At 40.2% G+C, this 21,112-nt stretch overlaps 1 protein-coding gene across 2 annotated transcripts in view; it reads right to left on the bottom strand.

Annotated features, from left to right (window-relative positions):
- The window catches only part of KIF6 (kinesin family member 6), a 182,656-nt gene that overhangs the window by 35,897 nt on the left and 125,647 nt on the right, over positions 1-21,112 (bottom strand). The gene's annotated exons all lie outside the window — the stretch shown is intronic.

Raw genomic sequence — 21,112 nt, 5'->3', positions numbered from 1 at the left:
TCTTCCTACTTGTATGTAAACTAGTTTGCATATGATATTTAACTTTTATTAGTGGCAAATACAGATATCCAATAGAGGTACTAAAACTTTCAGTGCTTAACATAGGGAACATTTTTACATATCCTGTCATTTAAAATAGCATGAGGAGTTGGTGCAACCTGCATATTGTTTCGTATCTTGTCACCAATTGTTTCATTTTGATCAACGTGCCATTTCCCAAAGTCTTCATATGAAAGCTAGGAGTGTTTCATATACGGCTCATAGGTGGGTTGGCCTTACAAGGAGAAGCGGTTTATTTGAATTGATGGTTCCCCACCAGTGGCGCAAATGATTTCCATGACGAAAACAGAACTCTCTGAGGCGACCTTCATAGTGGTTGTTGGCGCAGCTAAATATATATGTGGCAGCACCAGTCAAATGCTGCTTCTGTAGAACCCTGAATCGGTAAGTTTCCCCTACTTTTAAGTTAACTGTACAGGGCTGAAAAATAAGGATTTCAGTTTTTTCTTCCCAACAGCCATCAGTTATCAGATTTTCCCCATCTGTGACACTGATTTAATATGCTAAGGATACAATCATGCATCATATATAGCTGAGGAAAAATGTGCACTAACTCAGCTCATGGCTTGCCTCATGTGCATTCCTTATTCCTACCCCTCCCTTCTTATATTGAGAACTGCAGTTTTATGCTAATTTTGGTGATTTGACATGATATAAGAATGCAGGTTCATGGATTGTCTGGAAATGCACATTTGATCATTTGTGAATCATGGATAAGGTGGGGTTAGTGTTTAATCGTAATTCTTACCATGCAAAGAGTTGAAGAAAGGAGCAAAGTATACAAGCCCAGAAAGAAGTAGTTTCAGCATATTTTTCTTAACCCTTGTTACATGTGATGTGTCTGATTGGGGCCATCTTATTTCAGACATCACATGAATAAGATCACTCACAATTTGTTGCTTAGAATCAACATTCTTTTGGAAAACAAAACAAAACCCCAAACTTCAGCCAGTATTAATGTCTTGAAAACATTAAGGTATCTTGGGTCTTTCAAAGAACTCAAAACAATTTTTGGGCGCTTTCATATTGGAATTTCTCACTGGATTCTTGCTAGATGAGGAATATTCCTACCATTATAGAGGTCACAAATGTTCTTTGGTAATTCCATTTTAAATCATTTTTTGTAAGTGCTGGAAGACCTACATTAGTTTCAAGCTTCCTGGGGGAAACACATGATAAATTAAGCGTGATTACATTCTAGGATAGATTTTAACTAGAGCTGCCTTATGAAAAGAAATAGTTGGATAGAACATCTTTTTATCCTATGTGTTACATAAGAATGAACATATTTTATAACAACATATTCATGGGAATAATTTCACAAGAATCTCTACAAGAAGGAAAAAAAGAGAGAATGAAAAGAGGCAAAAATGAGGAGTGGGGTAAAAGACATTTGGTGCATGGGAAGATGTGATATAATGTTTTCTCAATATGATACAAGAACAGGATGAAACTGACGAGTGAAACAGCTACTGTCTCGATGGTAAAAGGTAGCTCAGACAGATAAAAGACTGGCAGCCCTGTCCAAGAACCAGGTCACACACACCCTAAAGAGGCTTCCTGGTGGTGTGGGGAGGCTTGAAAAGTGAAAGAGCCTCCGTGCCAGTAAGAAGCCCTTATGGGCCTCAATAGACCTACACCTCGCAAAAGGGTGGTTTAAGTCTGAGGAGCTGCCTGCTGGCATAGTGCCAGCAAAGGCCAGGAGGGAGTTGACTAACGTCAGTTCAGAGCAGCGTTTCAGCACTGGGCAGGGAGGGGAGGCACAGCAGTGGCCGCATGCCGGCGGAATCACCCTCTGCCAAGGTAAGTGCCCAGGGTAGGGTGAATCCCCTGGCACAGCAGCATGCCGCTCCCAAGATTAGATTCGTAACCCCCCCCCCCCCGGATGGGGCTCCAAGAACAAGAAGCATAGAAAAACTTTTAGAGCTGGACAATTTAGAATGGAAAAATAGAAGACAAAATGGAAGACAACTATGTATTAATTCCAGCAAATTAACCAAAAGTATATCTTGTGTCCATACAAAGTGCCTTAAATTAGAAGGAAAATATAAAACAACAAAAGGTCTTAGGCAAAAGGAATGCCTTAATCCAGGGTGTTAGTGAATCAGAATAAATCAGAATAAACCTATTTTTTTAAAGATTTGAAAGGATAATTTTTGAATATGAAAGCTATATTTTTAAAAAATATGTATAAACGCACCTTTCTCCCGACAACTCAGAACCCAAGGTGGACAACAACAGTAAATACGAACCATCTTAACTGTTTACTTTAAAACATAAAAACTGAATACTAGAAGCAAATATATTTAAAACTGCATTTAAAAAATAATATCAAATAACTCCATTCAGAACCAGTAAAATTTTCCCTTTCTTGGCCAGTGTCAGAATGACCCAAAATTCCCCAGAATACTGTCATTTTACAGCCTTGCTGGAAAGGAGGGTAGAAGCCTCTTTTAGGTCGCTGTTCCACAAGCATGGGAAACACACTGATTAAGGCCAAGAATTTCAATATATATTTCTGAATCGTATCACAAGAGCTAAACATGTACACTAGGAAGGGAGACAAAATGGGTTCAGCTCCACCAAGGCTCTTCTGCTAAAAAAGAGGCAATCTTATCAGATTGTCCAGCAAATATCACGCAACGTTTTCTTTAGGAGGGTCCCTTATTCTCAGCAAAGGGACTGGGAGAAGGGCACAGGGGGCAGATGGGAGAAGGGAAAGATTCATCACTGCAGTGTTTTTGTACCTGACCTTATGGGATCCAACCCTAAATAAATAAATAAATAAATAAATAAATAAATAAATAAATATGAGGTTAGATCCTGCCAGCTTTCCTTAGCAGGAGGGATAAAAGCCATTTTTGTTCGATTGCAGCCCCATTCCATATGACTTTTTGTCAATGCTGTTGATTTGATACTTTTGAACCCTGAAGAAAATGAATGAGAATGCCCAGAAGAAGAATGCTCTTCTGTCCTGAAAAAGGCCTTCATGTAGATTTTGCTGTCACAAGCAGAAAAAGTATTTTGCTTGGAGAAACCAGCAATCTGACAGAACAGCCTTGAATAACTATCCCTGCAGTTCTCTGCACATCTATCTGGGATTAAGAGCCCCATCCAGAGGTGGGGCCCGAATCTGCCTGTGGGAGTGGTGGCAAGTCAAGCTGGCGGATTTCATTTCCTTGGGGCACTTGCTGGTGTGCAGCAGCCAGTGTATGGCACCTGTGGCTCTCTCCAGCATAGGAGGGGACTGGTCAAGGGTGTGGCTGGGGGAGGGGCTGACATTAGTCAGCTCCCTCCAGGCCATTTGGTACGTTATACCAGCAGTCAAGAATACCCTTTTAGGTAGCATAAGTCTGCTAAACCCAATGGGAGTTTCTCACCAGCAGAAAGGCATTAATTCTTCTGAAGCCTCCCTGTGCCATCAGGAAGCCCATCTGGAACAGCGGGATAGTATGGCCGTAGCACCACAGTTGGTTGCCTGAAGTCTTGGATGGTGATGCCCAATGAACAAAGTGAAACTGTAATATGCTATCAGAGATATTAAAAATGTTGGAGAAGACCCAGTGGAGCTCAACCAGTCAGGAGAAAATATCAGATTGATGGTGTGCCTTCCATAGCTATTGGTCAGTCTGAAAATAACAGCAGATGAAAGTTCATACTAGTAAAATGATGAGTGAACATAGTATTGTGGTGGGTTTTCTGGGCTTTGTGGCCATGGTCTGGTGGATCTTGTTCCTAACTGGTTCTGGTGGGTTTTCCGGGCTGTGTGGCCGTGGTCTGGTGGAACTTGTTCCTAACATTTTGTCTGCATCTGTGGCTGGCATCTTCAGAGGTGTATCACAGAGGGAAGTCTGTTACACACTGTGTCCAGTGAGAAGGGAATGTTTAGTGGGGTATATATTGTCCATGTCCCAGGGTGGGGAACCAATCAGTAAGTGTTTGCGTAGAACCTGCTGTGCAAAGATGTGGTTGATAGTATTGTATTGCGGGTGGGGGTTTTCAGTCCAGGGAGTGATTCACATTTTCATCCCCTGCAGCAGCAGCAGTATTGGTGAATGCAAATCCTGTGTTTGGGTGGTGTCCATTGTTCATGAATTTAGCATGCCCTTGGGGTTTGCTTTTGGTGTTTTTAAGTACTGGTAGCCAAGCTTTGTTAATTCTCAGAGTCTCTTCTTTCCTGTTGAAGTTGTCTTGGTGTTTGTGTATTTCAATGGCCTCCCTGTGCAGTCTGACATAGTAACCTTCTGAATTGTCCAGAATTTCAGTGTTTTCAAATAAAATGTTGGGGTGGTCAAAATGGCTCCTTCCCTCTAGCAGCAGTGACAAAGTGGATGGAACCCACCCATAGTTTCTGACCCATGAAGTTGTGACAATAGAATTAAATATGTGTGTGAGCAGAAAAAAACAACATTTAACCCTTTGTGACAGATTTACAGCCCAATTCTAATAGGGGGAGCTGAACTGCATTATGGCAGAGGGAGTAAAGTCACCAGCAGCCAGCCATCCTTCAGTTCTGCAGGAATGAAACCCAGAAGTCCAGGCTGCTGCAGAGGACTCCAGAGTCAGGAAGTGGGGCATTCCTGAGGATGGAGCCAATGTGAGTTTGCTTCCACCCAGGGTTTGCAGGCAGTTATGCCATGGCCAGGGGCTTGGACTTATGCCATCCTTTTGGGTGGTGCATCCTGGGCTGAGGATTGGGCTGCCCTGACAGCTTTTTAGTAGTTATGAAAAAGGGTGTGCTTTATTGCATTTGAGGATGCTGGGTAGTTTCAGTTGGCAAAAATTATAGATTCTGCATTAGTTCAAGGATGGGACTGAGTGGTCCCTAGATGGCAGCAAGTCAGGGCCAGGGGAGATTTTCCTGGACATATGACCCCACTGAATTCTACTACTCTGCGGCAGTTATTTGCTACCCCTTCCAAACTTATCTTAGCTCTGCACCCAGAAATGTGGTAACCCAAAGTTTCAAATAAAATGGGCCCATTGGAGGCCTGGATTCGTAATCAACCTGGCTGGCCAAATGGCTGGTGGAACAGGTCAGTTTTACAGGCCCTGTGGAAGCTTTGTAGGTCCCGCAGGGCCCTGTTCTCCCTAGGAAGCATGTTCCCCCCGAGAGGGGCCAGGGCCATAAAAGCCCTGGCCCTAGTAGAGGCCAGCTGGATGTGTTTCAGGCTGGGGACCTCCAGTGGGTTCTCCTCCAAAGATAGGAGGGACCTAATGGGGCATGATGGAAAGACGGTCCCTCATGTATATGGATCCAAGGCCGCTAACAGCCTTGAAGGTCAAAACCAACACTTTGAACATGACCCGGAACTCGATGGGCAGCCAATGGAGGTGGTACAGGACCGGTGTAATCTGGTCCCGGCTCGACGTCCCCATGAGGAGTCTGGTTGCCGCATGCTGAACGAGTTAAAGTTTCCAGATTACATTTAAAGGCAGGCCAGCATATAGCGAGTTACAATAGTCAAGCCTGGAGGTGACTGTTGCGTGGATGACTGTGGCAAGGTCAGAATGGGAAAGGTACGGGGCCAGCTGCCGTGCCTGCCACAGATGGTAAAATGCTGTTCGGGCAGTCTGAGCAACCTGGGCTTCAAGCGTTAAAGCAGAATCCAAGGTTACCTCCAAGCTTCTAATGAACAAGGCTAAGTGCAATGCCTCGCTGTCCAGTGTAGGCAGGCAAAAGTCTACCGGTCACTCTCCGCGACCCAGCCACAGCACCTCCACCTTTGTAGGATTTAACTTCAGCCGACTTGCTCTCAACCTCTCTGTTGCCCTATGTACCATTATTTGAAAATCTGCCGGTCCCCTCCCGGGGTTAGGACTGGATGCCACCCACCTAACTATGGGTGGGTCATTGTTGCTACTGATTTTATTGTATTTTATTGATTTTATTGGGGCTATTCGATTTGTTCTTTCTTTTCAGTTGTAATTTCTTGTTTTCCTGTTTGGCATGTACACTGCTCTGAGCCCTTCGGGGGTAGAGCGGTTTATCAAATCGAATTAATAAAATAACCCCAACCAGCCATGGCCCCTAAACAGCGCTGGAGAGCTCCAGGGGCCGAAGAAGGGCTGCCCTCCATCGTGAACACAAGCTGGGTGTCATCAAAATAATGGTGACACCGCAGCCCAAAACTCCACACCAAACTTGCCAGGGAGTTCATGTAGATATTAAAAAGCATCAGGGAGAGGACAGCCCCTTGCGGCACCCCACATATTATATTTAATATAAGATTTATTCATGTACATCAAACCTTTCAACTTTTGAAAATCCCATGAAGTAGCTTGGGTTGTCTGGACACCAGTGAGTTCATGACAGACTTGAGGACTGAACTACAGACTTCCTGAATCACAGCTTAGTCTGTTGACCACTAGGCAACACTGTATCAGACAGTGTCCTGTGTGATTTCAGGTTTCTCATGCTGTCACTTTTCATCTCAGCGTTTTATTTTTACTATAACATAATATAATATTAACATCATATTTTTATGGGCTTAAAACCAATCTTCCAGTGGCCCTAATAACAAGTGATATCACTTATAGAAGATTGTCTGTTCCTGAAACTAAAATCAACCCAAAAGAATTCCTTTGTTTTTCCTGCTAGCTGCTAATTAAGGCCATTCAATTTCAGAAGACAGCTATATATTTAAATCAATGACTTTGAACTAGAAACAGACCTTGCTTCTTCTCCTTCATGCTTTTGCCTCTCATTTTTATCTTCACCCTTTCTTCATGCCTTATATCTTCTGTCAAAGTTTGCACACTCCTTTTGTTAGTTTCATCTTTTTTCCATACCATGGGATGGTACAGGTATCCAGAAACCTAAGCCAAAACCACCAGATTTATCTCAGGACTGATGACAGCTAGCTGCATGCTGAGTGAATTCCTCAATTCCCCAATTCTACTTTTTTGCCAGAACATGTGGAGCTGCAGCATTCAACATTTTATTGGTAGTTATCTCCAAATGAAGAATTACACCTCTGGAAAAAATGATTTTATATTAACTGTGGGAATGTTGGAGTGGTGTTTCATGAGGCTTGGAAATATAATTAGCTATGGAGAAATGTTAGTCAAGTTCTAAATTCAGTTTTATGCAGGCTTCACTTAAAATGACCTTCTCTACACGTTGCATTATTGGGATCAAAAGGTACACTTTTATAAGAGCATAAGTTAGGGGAGAGGCCATGACTCAGTGACAGAGCATCTGCTTGCAATGCGAAAAGTTCCAGGTTCAATCCCTGGCATCCCTAATTAAAAGATCGGGCAGTAAATGATGGTAAAGACCTCTACCTAAGACCTTGGCCAATTTGAGTAGACAATTCAGACTGTGATGGACCAATGGTTTGATTTAGTGTAAAGCAGCTTCATGTGTTCATGTTCCTTTGTTGTTCCTTTGGTAAATATTTGGTTTTTGAAGGTTATGGAACTGGCAGTATTAAATGCTGATGCTTTCTCTTTATTTATATGAAAAGGTCTGTATGTGGAATAGTTCTGCAATCATCTCCTAACTATGATACTAACAAACTTTTGAGTTTTTCCCTGGTGACCTGTACTGTCTGGAGTTACAGCATTCACAGTAGTTCAGGCTGCATCTCTGCTATTACTTTAGGCTAGATGTAAAGAGTGAGTTATAAAGAAATAAATTGAGCCAATAATATGATGTCATGGCACCTAAACTATGTTATTAGTCTACAACTTTACTTGTTTACATAACCGCATGGAGAAAAATGTTCATTTAAACAAAATACATTGATAGTCATCAGCCATTTCCATGATTGCAGAAGGAAACATTACTGATTTTTAAAACGATTAAAGTAAAATTAGTGTTTGAAGGCAGACTGAAGTAGGACTGATGGTTTTGGGTTTCTGATGACATTTTAATTGAAATATTTATATCTGGAATTTTGGGAATGAGTGACTGAACTCTCCAAATTACATTTGAGGTTGGTACCCTGATATCAAAGTAGGGGACAAGAAATATGAAAGTGTCTTGTCTATGTAACCTAATTGATGTTTTAGAGTACAGCTTCCCATGAAGACTGTTTGAATTAATGAATAGAAAGCCAAAACAGGATACAAAAGACATCATGACCAGACATCATGGAGTTCACATATTACCATTATTTCCAAAAGGATCACAAGTAAGAGTAAAGAATGTTCCAATCTTGCTCTAGTCATGGAACAATGCCATATGCCACAATTGTACCTTATTAAGATCAACACTGGGACTATCTGAAGAAACAGAAAACACCTCCTGTGTCATGGGCTGGCTGTCAAGGAAGCTCAGGAGACTGGTTGCAGCTGGTGAATACCTCTCAACTTTATTAAGCAGGCTGAAACGTTTCTAATGCACCAGGCAAGACACTTGTTAGGGTTCAGTTTTAGGGTTAGCAAGGAAGTTCACCGGTCAACCAAGGATGTAGGTAAGGGGGGGTCCCAAGGACCCCATTACATGTCTGAAGCTCCGCCCCATTTGTGTTTTTTGGTATTTTTAGTGTTTTTTTCAGTTTTTGGCCTACAGAGGGCGCGGATTTTAGGCTAGCAGCACCAAAATTTCAGGGATTTGTTGGGAGATTCTCCTGATGATACTACCCAGGTTTGGTGAGGTTTGGTTCAGGGGGTCCAAAGTCATGGACTCCCAAAGGGGATGCCCCATCCCCCATTGTTTCCAATGGGAGCTAATAGAGGATGGGAGCTACACCGGGTTTTTCAAGAATCACACTATTGCGATTCTTTTTAAATAGCCTGGGTTGCAGCCGCTTCTGAATGAATGGCCGTGCAGGAGGCGCTTGTAATGCAGCTGAACGTTTGTTTTTCTTTTCTTCCATGCCTGACATCTGTGTAGCCACACAGGTGTACAGGGTCATAACGTTCATCAGCATGGGTGTGGGGGTCCAGTCATGCATGCCTCATTAGCCACGCATCGGTGGGAGGTAGGTTTTCTTTTTTAAAAAAAAATGTGCCTCCATGCGAAGCCGTGATGGCAACCCGCATTGCTTCCATGGGTTCTATTTGCTGCCTGCACAGAGGTATGCAGATGTGCCGAATGGACAGCGGGTTGCTTTATCCTGAATGCAACCTGCTGTACTTTTTCTGTGTGGAAGAGCCCTGAGTTGGGTGCCATGGAGCTGTGTGGTACCCGCCTGGGTAAGTCTCCCCTCCACTGGTGCATTTGCCCCTTGCGCTGGTAGGGTGGACAGTGCGCACCCATGCCAGTGCAATGCTGCACCGGCTTCACAGGTGGGTGTGTTAATATCATTCCCCACATTTTACAGCAGCAGACAGGAAATAATGAAAACCAAGGGCACTGTTTATGTATTTTCTCTCGATTCAGACATTACACAAAACACTGATCTAATTACACTATGGTAAGAGCAATTATTTCAACATATTCTACTAATTATAGCTAATTAGGACATTTCAAACCAGAATCTGGAACCTTAATTTCAAGTTGGTTTATTAACTACAGTTATGTATATCTATGGCTTCTCATAATATGCCAATGCAGACATTCTGGCACTGTCCCAGCTTATTTCTGGAAGCTGCTGTTACCACAGTGCAAGCTAAGATACCAGGTCTTTGTGGAAAAGATGGGAAGATGAATGAAGGCGATGAGAACAACATTTGTCACGGCAAAGCAGAACAGGAATAATTGTCCACAAACTAAACCCTGGCTTCACAAACTAACCACCATTAAAATAAATCTTGTTCCATAAAATATTTAAATTAAGCTGTTGTCTAGTTATGCCCCACACAATTAACCTATTTCCTGATATCACAATGTTGTGCATGTGCTAGTTTGTGCTCCACATCATGCCCTGGACCAGACTGGGTCACTTTTCATTTAGCCTTCCATTATAAATTATCATAGATAAAGCAATTTCGCTACTGTAGTAAAACTATAACTGGTGCTTCTCACTAATGATGAATGGAGATGACACTGGAAATTGGAAGCCAAACTATCCCTGGCAATCTTCTCCACAATTGCAAATGTCCTGCTGCTATCATTGCCTATCGACTCAAAATAGGAGACAAACTGTTAAAATATTCCTACAACACATAGGAAAAATGAAAACATTAAAATGTTCAGATCAACTGCACATATCTGCAGAAAGGTTATTTCACTGTAGAAAAATCATTTCATAGACTATAACCATTTGAGAGCAACATGTGACCTGAAATCTCAGATATTAAACATACAAGTTTATATTTTGTATTAGACTGGCATATCTTCTTAGGAAGAAAAGCTAGTTAAATCTTAACTATATAAAGCAAGTCCAAGTAAGCATTTACTTTGTTTACTAATGCAAACATAGAAAGTCATTTAAGGTAAATTGTAGTGTTGATAGAAAGCTTTTTTCCATAAATTTAACCGATTAACTAACAAGCTGCTTAAAGATTTCTATAATCACTTTAGAAGACTGATTTGCAGTAAACATCTTTAGTATTTTCCAGATTTATCAGTTGTTTTGATAAAATATATCTAATCTCTCTTTTAACCGCTGGAAGCAAAAACAGGTTGAAGAATGGACAGTAATAACTCTTTTAGAAGAAGAAAAAATTAATTGTACAGGAGCAACATCTATATGCTCCATTTTCCATTGCTCCAAAATAAGATTTCCAATTCATTCAGAGAAGGCCACAAATCTTTGATTGCAAGTCAGTCCAATATTAATAGAACCCATGCCTATTTGCTATAATGATGTGTTAAAATAGCCAGTGATTTTTGCTGTTATACTGGCCTTCCACTGCAGGGGGCCTTCCTATCTAGCAGAGTGTGTACATGCATGGGAAACTGGGATCTAACAACAGTACAGATTGTACCCAGAGGCAATGACCCCTTCCGCACACACAGAATAGTGCACTTTCAATCCACTTTCAATGCACTTTGCAGCTGGATTTTACTGTGCGGAATAGCAGAATCCACTTGCAAACAATTGTGAAAGTGGATTGAAAGTGCATTATTCTGCATGTGCAGAAGGGACCAATGTCTCTGTGTCCAGTAGCCCTCACCCCCCAAGAACAGGCAAGGCAGCAGCATCGAAACCCCTTTCTGTATTGAACAGAACACAGGGGAATTGAGGAAGGAAAATGAAATAGAGGCCTCATCTGCAACACAAAGAGCAAGGATGATGGTATCCTTCTGATACAATTCAGCTGACCAGCAGATTCCTTTGCAACCAACAGTCAGAAGCCGTTCACAACCCGAGCGACCGAAGTTGTCACTTGGGATGTCACAACCCACTGAGGGTGCTTACCTGAACCAGCTAGCAGCAACCAAGGAAGAGGTGAGAGGCATGGGAACAGCATGGGGTGAATTTCTTGCAGAGAATGAAATACAACCGTGCAAGGGAGAGCTGTGCACAATTGAGTCACACAGAGGCTTACTCTACATCCACTAACTGTCAAGCGGAAACAACAGCACAAAATCAAGTGCACTTGTTGAGTTGTATACTGCATTCCATACTTCTTTACTACTGCAACAGAAACAATCCATGGTCACAAAAAAAATTGAAAACCTGCCAGAGAGCCTGGGGACATTCTGGTAACACCTACCCATGTTACTGATAACAGGACATGGCAACACTTATACGTTGTCATGTTTAGATACTATCTTTAGCTCCCTTATGCTATATCCAAGCCAAGTCAAGGCAGCTGTTATCTACATTCCCCACTAACATTCCTAGCCAAGCTTCTGAACCTTACTTTATACAGAAAGATGTCACACTATAAGGGAAAAAGCATTAAAGAATACAGCCTGCCTAGCCCAGCATATTCCACCTTTGCCAATTATAGTGCATAGAAGGTATACTATAATCCAATTTATAAGTATCAATAGGGTCTTGCCTTACTGTAGTCCACTGAACCACAGGCTAATACATTTCCAGTTCTATGGTTCAACAATTTTCCATAGACCCTAATAAATGATAACTATGCCAATAACCGAAAAATAGAAAGATAGCATCTAGATATTGTCCTTCAGTTGTTTATTACATCAGTTTGTCCTTGAGTTAAATATAAAGCTGGTCCATTACCACAGTTAAAAACAATAAAACCCACAATGCCATAAGGCTAACAGGCAGGGCCGGAGTGAAGGGAAACTGCGTCCAGGGTATGCATGCGCCCTGCGCCCTGCCACACCCACGCCCGCCCCACCATGCCCCAGAATGCCCCTGTAACGGCACACCACAGCCCTGGTACATCCATGCACCAGAGTACACCCAGTGCTTCGCCCACTCCCGCTTGGTGCTACACCAGTGCTAACAGGTTCACTGTCCTTTAAATTAATTATGTATTCATGCTGAGGCCCTAGGTGAGTCTTTTTTTTAATAATAGATTTTATTAAATTTTTACATCTAACAATTACACAAACTGGTCATCCAGCCATTCTAATCTACATCAGAAAAAAAACAGAAATGAAGACAAAATAGCAAACATAAGATCTTATACCTAGATACAACTACATGACTTCCCACCCAAATACTGCTATCAAAATTATCCAGACTCTTTTTATCTTGTTTACAAAAATGAAAACCTCAAGCCCAACATCAAATCATCTTTATCTCAGACTTTCTCAAATCATGAAATTAAACAATATCCACATTACAGAAGGAACAGTCTATCTAACACAGACCACCGGTGAGTCTTAAGGTTATCAGAAGAGCCCAGATATGATTTATGATTTACTTCTAAAAAATGACAAAAAAGAGAAGGTCGCTTCCTCTAGAACTCTGAACAATTTAAAAAGGCTTTACAAAGCTATAGACTGGGAATGAATTGTTAAAATTTTTACACGCATTTTGTCAAACCAGTTTAAAGCTTTTCCTAAAAATAACATCCATTTTTTAAAGTAGATACATAAGATTTCTTAAGTTGTATTCTAAATATATGTGGACAGGAACTTGGAAGTCTACTACTTTAATGCTTATATGAATGTTAAGCAGTACTCACCTTTGTACATATATGGACAAAGTACTTTAAACAGCCACCTGCTTCCCCCCACAGTAATGTCCTGTCACCCCACAGGCATTTTATTAATGGTTTTTTTGGGGGAGGGGAAATCAACTTTGATTTGGAAAGCATGTGTTTCCCACCATCAGTACTACAACATTTCTGGGCAATTTATTTTTTAAAAAGAGCAAGCAGGCTTGACACCTTTGCCCCTGTGATAAGGCAACTCCTCATCACTTAAGTAAGTTGTAAATGGGATTTTTCAGTGTTAATTAACAAACCCAGGTTAGATAATGTTCAGGAGTAAAAGTCAAGTCACGACCCAAGTGGCAAACAACTAGTTGTCTAGCTAGGGCTACAAAGCACAATCTTTCGATATCTCAAAGGCAACTATAGCTGACATAATTTTTGTAAAAGTGTGCAGGGCTGTAGACAATCCAAAAGGTAAAATGGTATACTCAGAAAAGTTATTGCTTTTACTGAAACCTTAGAAACCTTCAAAAGGATTTATGAACGGGTATGTGAAAATTGGTGTCCTTAAGACCAAGAGCTCTGTTTTTAGTATCATACGGTATAATAATGACAACAATAATGGATGGTGATAGGAGTGGGAGCCTTGACAAGAGACTCTGACCATGACTCTGACAGGGACACCAACAAGGAGGAGAGCGCTCACAGAGTTCAACAGCTTCTAGAAGCCTTCTGGTCAGTTCAAAGTTCAATAGCTTCTAGAAGCCTTCTGGTCAACACGGCCTGCGCTTGCCGCATGTGAGACTGTACTGTACTCTATAAGGATTCAGGCAGAGGTCTTTCAGATTATTTTTGACCTGATTCTTTTAAGTGAAGATGCTAGGGATCAAACTTGAGACCTTCTGTATGTAAAGGTGCTGTAAAAGTGAGCCCCAGCCTCCACTGCTAGGCCAAGAGGAAGATAATGAAATTGATCTGTCCATTAGGAACTCAGTGGTGCGGCTCCTACCCCTGTCCTACTGTTCCACTGAACAAATTTGAAGACTTCTTCTACTTCCAACAAAAAAAGCACTTACGGTAAGTTGGAGGAAGGCTTCCTAGAGAATGGAGAAATCTACCCCAATATTCTGCAAGGGCAGATGTGGGTTATGATAGCATTTCCCAGTTATTTATCCCCACCCATAATTTCTCATGCTAATTGCCTCAGCATGTTAAGAGCAGCTGACAGTCAGTGAAAGGAGGAAAAAACAGAAGGAGATGGGAGATTGGTCTGCTCAAGACCATAAAAGCTTAACATCTGCTGTACAGGATAGACAGTATGGGAAAAATTCAGTTGCTTTTAATTGTTAAGTATTCCAGTGAACTGGAGTCCAAAATGTCTTCTAAAATATACATTCCTAACAAAACCCTTGCATAAGAAAAGGAGACATTTAATTCCATTATGCATACATATTTTAAGCCCTTTCATAACTTCAGGTATCGCAGTAATATAAAAAAGCTTAGACCCTCTCTTAGCTGTTGTTCTGTACTGATGGTCAGAACACAGGAGTTTATTGTGCTGTAGACTGTTTTCCGACTGTAATATTCAGAAACAGTTGTGCTGACAGTGTGAATCCCACATGATTTAAAGTTTAATCAAGTTGGAAAACACCAGCCATTGTATTTTACTGCAGCAATTTTGTGAACATTGCTCAGGTCTGCTCATATATCACTGCTAGAAAATAACTTCCTTAAAGTTTATTCTGTATTGCAAAGTTAGATCCTGTTCAGAATGTCCCTTTTAAAAATCTGAAGTCAGGACCTGATTCTTCATTGTGGTACAAAATGGTTGAAAATAGAGTACAGAAACAGAAATTATCTCAATGAAGTATCCTGAATCCATCCACCCATCTGTGTTTTGTGTTTAATAAATCATTTTTAAAAACAATGAAAGTCAATGAGACTGCCGCTGATATTTTCATTTAGCGCTGATAGAGTATTGACCCATCCCTCCTTTACTTAATCCAAAAGCACTATTGTTTTCCCTTGTAGCAGTCCACATCAGCTTATCAGCTGATTCACTGGGGTTGCCGACAGTAGTCTCATCCTCCTCTGAGTGCACCCAGCCACCACCACAACCACTTTCGAATATATATAAAGGGAAACACATAAATACCAAGTATTAATATTTAATTAAACTTGGTATACCGCCCACCCCCGAAGGGCTCTTAGGACTGTTTCTTTGACAAACATTTGTGTCTTCAAAAAGGGCTCTTAGGACTGTTTCTTTGACAAACATTTGTGTCTTCAAAAATTATGCCATTCACATTGGCAAAGGACATTACATATATAATATATGTGATTTGTTTTCAAGAAATTGTTTTGCAATACTTCACAGAAGCTCTATATCAGATGAAATATAGTAGTGTTCATCAACTTTGAACAATATTACTGCAGTAACAGGCATATAACAATCAAACTAGATAAAAGTATATTATCACCCACCTCAAAAAAAAATCCACAAAGGTTCCACAAGCATGGAGGCTGCTTTTGCTGTAGTAGTTCAGCCTCCTATTGATTTCCATGAGGAGACTCACAGAAAATCTAATCGTAATTTGTAAGGTTTCATTCACATAAATGTACAGCTTTTCCATGAACATCTCTACACTTTCTTCTTTCCCTCCTTGATGCATTATCCAAAAATCTTATTCCATCAATTCTATCTCACCTTTCTAACCATTGTCTTATCTACTGGTACATCTGTATCTAATTTTCATGATCCCGACTGTCTTATTTTCCTTCATTTCATATCATGCTTTCACTTGAGTTCACATCAGTAACTGCACAAAGACATTATTACTACCCACAGATTTTAATAAAAATTACTTTTCCTGATGTTTCACATGCCAGGTTGATAAAAACTGTAGAGGCCAGCAAACCTCAAACAGGATATTAATAGCAGGTGAAGACACCTTGTCTCATTCATTTCAAATCTGTGACCCCAAAATCTCTCCATGCATATGTGAGAGATTGAGAACGAAGTCAGTCGTAGATCAAAGTAAAGATGAATTAGGAGCTTTCCTCCAACCAGAATATGCAAAAAGTTGAATAAAAGGAGATAAGAGGGGTGGGGGAGAAAGAGTTGAGGCAGAGATACTGTAAGCTAATACACGAGGAAGAATGCTTTGGAGAGCCTTGGAGCTAATGCATGAGGAAGAATGCTTTGGAGAGCCAATGTAGAGAATTATGAAAAGGAACTACATCTCCACTAATGATTCCTTCAAAGGTTTCACATTATTCATAGATAACAATTTTCTATGATTTCCATTCATAATAGACATGGAATCTATCCTGGCTAGGTTAAAAGCAATCTTGTAGAAAAATACACAGTAACGTTTCTAGACAGTGAGGTGTTTACATTCTTTTTCTATTGCTACTACTTATACAATGTGTTATGACAACGAGGAATGATGTTTAAAACCGCACTACTTACAATACCTTTTTAGTAGTTTTTTGTAGTAGGCTTTTTTAGTAGGCTTTTTGATTCATTATGAACCAGCCACTAATCTTAAATAAAGAAAAGCAATGGAATTGTGTCATTCTTACTGAATAGCAAGATGCTTTATTTCTTAAAGTCCAGTTTCAACTGAAGGTCTTCTATTCCTGCATATCTACAGAAAATGGTGCCCAGGGGAAGCAGTGAAATTGTGCCCTTCCCCAGTCATCTGACACCCACCTTTTAGATAACTGGACAAGTCACAGATGTCTTATGGTGACTTCATGTGGTTTTTAAAACAAGACACAAGCACAAGTGGTTTGCCTTTGACTGTTTCAGCATAGTATAACACCCATGAACTTTCTTCATGATCTCTACTAACCAAACCCATCTTAGCTTCCAAGATACAAGATCAGGGTAGCCTGGGCTAAAAAGGTTGGAGCAGCAATAAAATGATAGTTTAAAATAATAGCTAATATAATTGTGGAGGGTTATTTTTAAGTAGCAGTTTTAAACCAGAGCATTTATATCATGCTGGTGAAATGAATTTACATCAGCAAACCTGAATGTGGTGGGTGTCATGGTGCCCAACAAAGTGCTATCTGAGTCCAAACCATTGAGCCAATTCTACTTTTCAGCCACCAACAGTACAATCCTTGCATAGTTACATTCTCCTAAACCCACTGACTTCAGTGGCCTTAGAAGCACATAATTCTGTCTAGGGCTGCACAGTTCTTGAAGAAGAAGAGCACAGAAGGTATCATCTTTGTTTCCAGCAAGGGGGGGGGGGTTGCCATCAAGTCACCGCTGACTCATGGCAACCCTATAGGATTTTCAAGGGAAAAGAAGTGCAGAGGTGGTTTGTCATTACCTGCCCTTTGGACTTCCTTGGTAGTCTTCCATCCAAATACTAACACAGGTTGACTTTGCATAGTGCTACCCAAAATGCTAGGGTCTGCCCTTTATGGTGTGGGAGAATTAACAAAGATAAGACTTGACTTAACGAGAGGTTGGGCAAGCTTGGAATCTTGGTTGCCAAAATTTATGGAGAGTTGCTTCTGAAAGAAATCTGCAGGTGAACTTTGTAAAAGTTTAACAAGTTTTATTTAGAAAAGTAAAATAATAAAAATACAAGTACCCAATAATCAAAGCAGCAGAATATTCAAACAGGCCTAAAATGTATACAGAGTTGAGTGGATAGGTTGGAAGATAGGTGGAAGGTGTGGGAGATTTTTAGGGGTGATACTTTACCTGATCCTGAAGAGGCTTTGGGTCTAAGAAGCAGAGTCCAGTGACCTGCACTGGGCTCCAAGGAAGCAGGTTAGAAAACAAACGGCATGTAGCACAACTGAAGTTGACTCAGAAATACTAGGCACTGAGTGTTGAATGAGGAGCTAATTTATAGGGACAATCAGAACTTCTAGCCATGCTAGGGGAACTTAATCTTCCTGAACAAAGGAGGGGCCTTGTCTTCCTGGGGAAGACAAAGAAGAACATTACACTTAAGTACTGGGTAGTTAATGTAATGGTTTGAGCACTTGGCTTGATGGGCTAAGTGTGGAGGTGCCCGAAGGTGGCAGAGAACTGACTTTTCACAACTGTAAAACAATGGTAATGCAAATATGGTGGTCTTGAAGAGATGTTAGTCAGAGAAAGAAACTAAGATTAGTATTGTGCTGGCAGGAACACCTTGGAGCACTTACATTAGCATGGTCTTTGCCTCAGTGAGGCAGACAGACCAGGACTGGTGGTGGCAATGGGCTTCCACAGCAAAAAGTATTGTTTTTACCTTAGCTTGTTTAGGAAGGGAGAGGCAGGCTATTTTGAAAGGCAGATATCATTTTACCCCTGTTGATCTGTTGTGCTTAATTGATGAGGATGAACATAACTAAGGATGAACATAATAAAGACTGTGAATTATAAGTGCTATATGGAGGATTACAGAGCGTGGCCTTCAAGCAAATACCAATACTTTTTTGGCATATACATTACAACTGGATCTGTGGCGCAACAGCAGACAGAAATGACAGGAAACAGTGGAACGGTAATTAATTTAGAATTCCAGCTTAGACCCCTTTAATGCCTGTGAATTTTTAGGAGATTTCCTTAATCTTTCAATAGACAGTGTCACAATAATGACAGCTAAATTCCTTGGTAGTGAAAACCTCACTTTGAATGTATTTGTTGAATTCTAAATGTCGCTGTAGATCTTTTGACCACTTAGAAAGTGGCTGTAGTATTCTGAATTTCTTTGTTGCAATATAGTGCTAATTCCAATGGAAAGTAAAATGATAAAATAGATGTGACAGTGCTTAAACTAGTGCCAAATGCTGTCTATCACTATCACTGCAAATCATCTATAATGCTAAAATGGATTCTACACAGCATCAAGTGGCTTACCAAAAGGTCCTCCAATGACCTTTGTGGTGAAGAGTTTTATATTATTAAGTGTTGGCTAGACAAACAGAAACTGATACTGAAATGATTTAGCCTTAATTGTGCACACAGGGACAGCCAGGAATGCTTTAAGGAAACCAAAACAACAATAAAAGTAAATTAAATATATAGCTGTAGGCCACAGATGGCTACAATTCTTGCAATCTGGTTTTCCAATATAATTCGGGCATGCAGCAACCATGCATGGCATAATGAATGATGCTCTGTCTAAGCATGTATACTACAAATGAGTCACACTTAGTCAAATAATGTTTCTGTTGCTCAACTGGTCTAAGTTTTCTGATTCACCATGAAAATTCAGGCAAAATACTTACCTAGGTTGTGTGTAGGGAGTAGAGAGGTATTATAAATTCATTGTACAGTGCTCACAGAAAGGTTTATAAAAATGTACTGAAATTGCCCTGGCAGGTTTGATTTTACAAATATTATGGAAAACATTCAAACACATAATCAGACAAAAATAGCTCCATTTCTGTGCCTATTTACAATTCTTGATACTAGATTCCAGTAGTTTGAACTTTCCCATTATAAAAGTACTACTGAATTTTAATTGTAACCTTAAGCACTACAAATAATAAAATGATTATCTTTCTTTTATTTTGCTGTTGTTGCACATTTCCTTACCACTGTAGCTGTTTTGCTATTGTTTTAGACCCGCATGAGGGATCAGTTCTAGCCAACATTTTACTATTTTCCACACTAAGTCTTTTTTGAGGTCTCAAGGGGATCCACCCTGCCTCATCTACACTATAAGCATTTTGGAAACCCCAGAATGTGGTAGAAATTCGCATTTCACTCATGGAAGGTGCAAATGATTCAAGACATGGGAGTAACTATTAAACATATAAACTTTAGGCAGAAAATCTTGCAGAAGATGGGAACAGTAAACATAATTACAGGGATAGCGCTAACAGTACAATCCTAAAGAGAGTTGATGTTAATGTTTGTGTTTAGGTGGCAAATATTCATCTTCAAATCAGGAAGATTCACTGGCAAGCTAAACATCCAGCAATGAGTCTCCATTTTTCTTTAATTCTCCACATCTGTGGATAATTTGGAACCTGAGTACAAATGAGTCCTGAAATCATTACACGACATATATGAAAAGGAGAAAAGTAAAATGCTGAGAATGCTCACTAAGCAGAATTCTTGTCCCTAACATCAGTTAGTTTGTGATTAGAAACTCTGGGAGAAGATCTATGTAACATTCCATATGTGGTAGAAGTGGTTTGAAAACACATTCCATTCACTGCATTCCAAAGGGTTTGCTTTCAGGGCAGAGAATGTGTGTTCAAACCACTTCTACCACACTTAGAAGGTCTGCCTGTCTTCACTCCAAGTTGAATGAATGGTCATTATGTAAATGATATAGCCTTTGACACCAAAAGATGAAGAAATTGGCCACCACAGTTGATACTAGTATCTAGAGTTTGAGGTATTTCCATGATCATTCCTGTAGCCCTGAAAAAAAGCTTGCCTCACTGGCTACCCTACATATTTGGGCTAGGAATTATTTACTCACTGGCTACCCTACATATTTGGGCTAAAAATTATTTACTGTTAATAGTTGTTATCTTTGTATCGTGCCTTTCCTCTTAGAAACACAGAAGAATATTTTTATCTTTCCAAAAATTCTGTGTAATAATTAGGCAACTTTGGTTTTTTTTCCACATTCTCATTTTCTTTGCTTCTAAATTCCTGTTTATTTGAGGTAAGGGCAGCTCTGTCACACATGTGTTTGCTCCCCCTGGTGGTTGATTCAATATAACAACAGTTTATGCCCAGCAGATCTCCCTGCAGATTTAAATGACTGTTTTTTATGCTGCACATAAACCAGTGTAATATCAAATTGACCACTAGAGGAAGCAAACATGTACAGTACAGAAACACCCCCATCTAACCCCAAAGAAACAGGAACTTAAAAGCAAATAAAATTAAAATATGGAAAAATTCTATGTGAAACTACCTCTGAATTTCTAGATTAGTAGAATCTGAACTTGGATTGTACCTATTCAAATTATGCATACTAGCCACTGTTCGAACACTCTACTAATTGGTTGCTGTAACAATGAAAACAACTAATCAGCATAAGCCAAAATCTTTGGACATAGAGTCTGCATGCTTCTTAAAAACAGAATTATTTTTAGGGTCTGATTACACAATGTATGAAATGTGAGCTGGGTTTGGGAAATTCCCAACCCA

The sequence above is a fragment of the Sphaerodactylus townsendi genome, linkage group LG01, assembly GCF_021028975.2.
Source record: "Sphaerodactylus townsendi isolate TG3544 linkage group LG01, MPM_Stown_v2.3, whole genome shotgun sequence".
NCBI lineage: Eukaryota > Metazoa > Chordata > Lepidosauria > Squamata > Sphaerodactylidae > Sphaerodactylus > Sphaerodactylus townsendi.
Note: the sequence above shows the minus strand (reverse complement) of the source record. Positions and strands in the feature narration are given on the sequence as shown.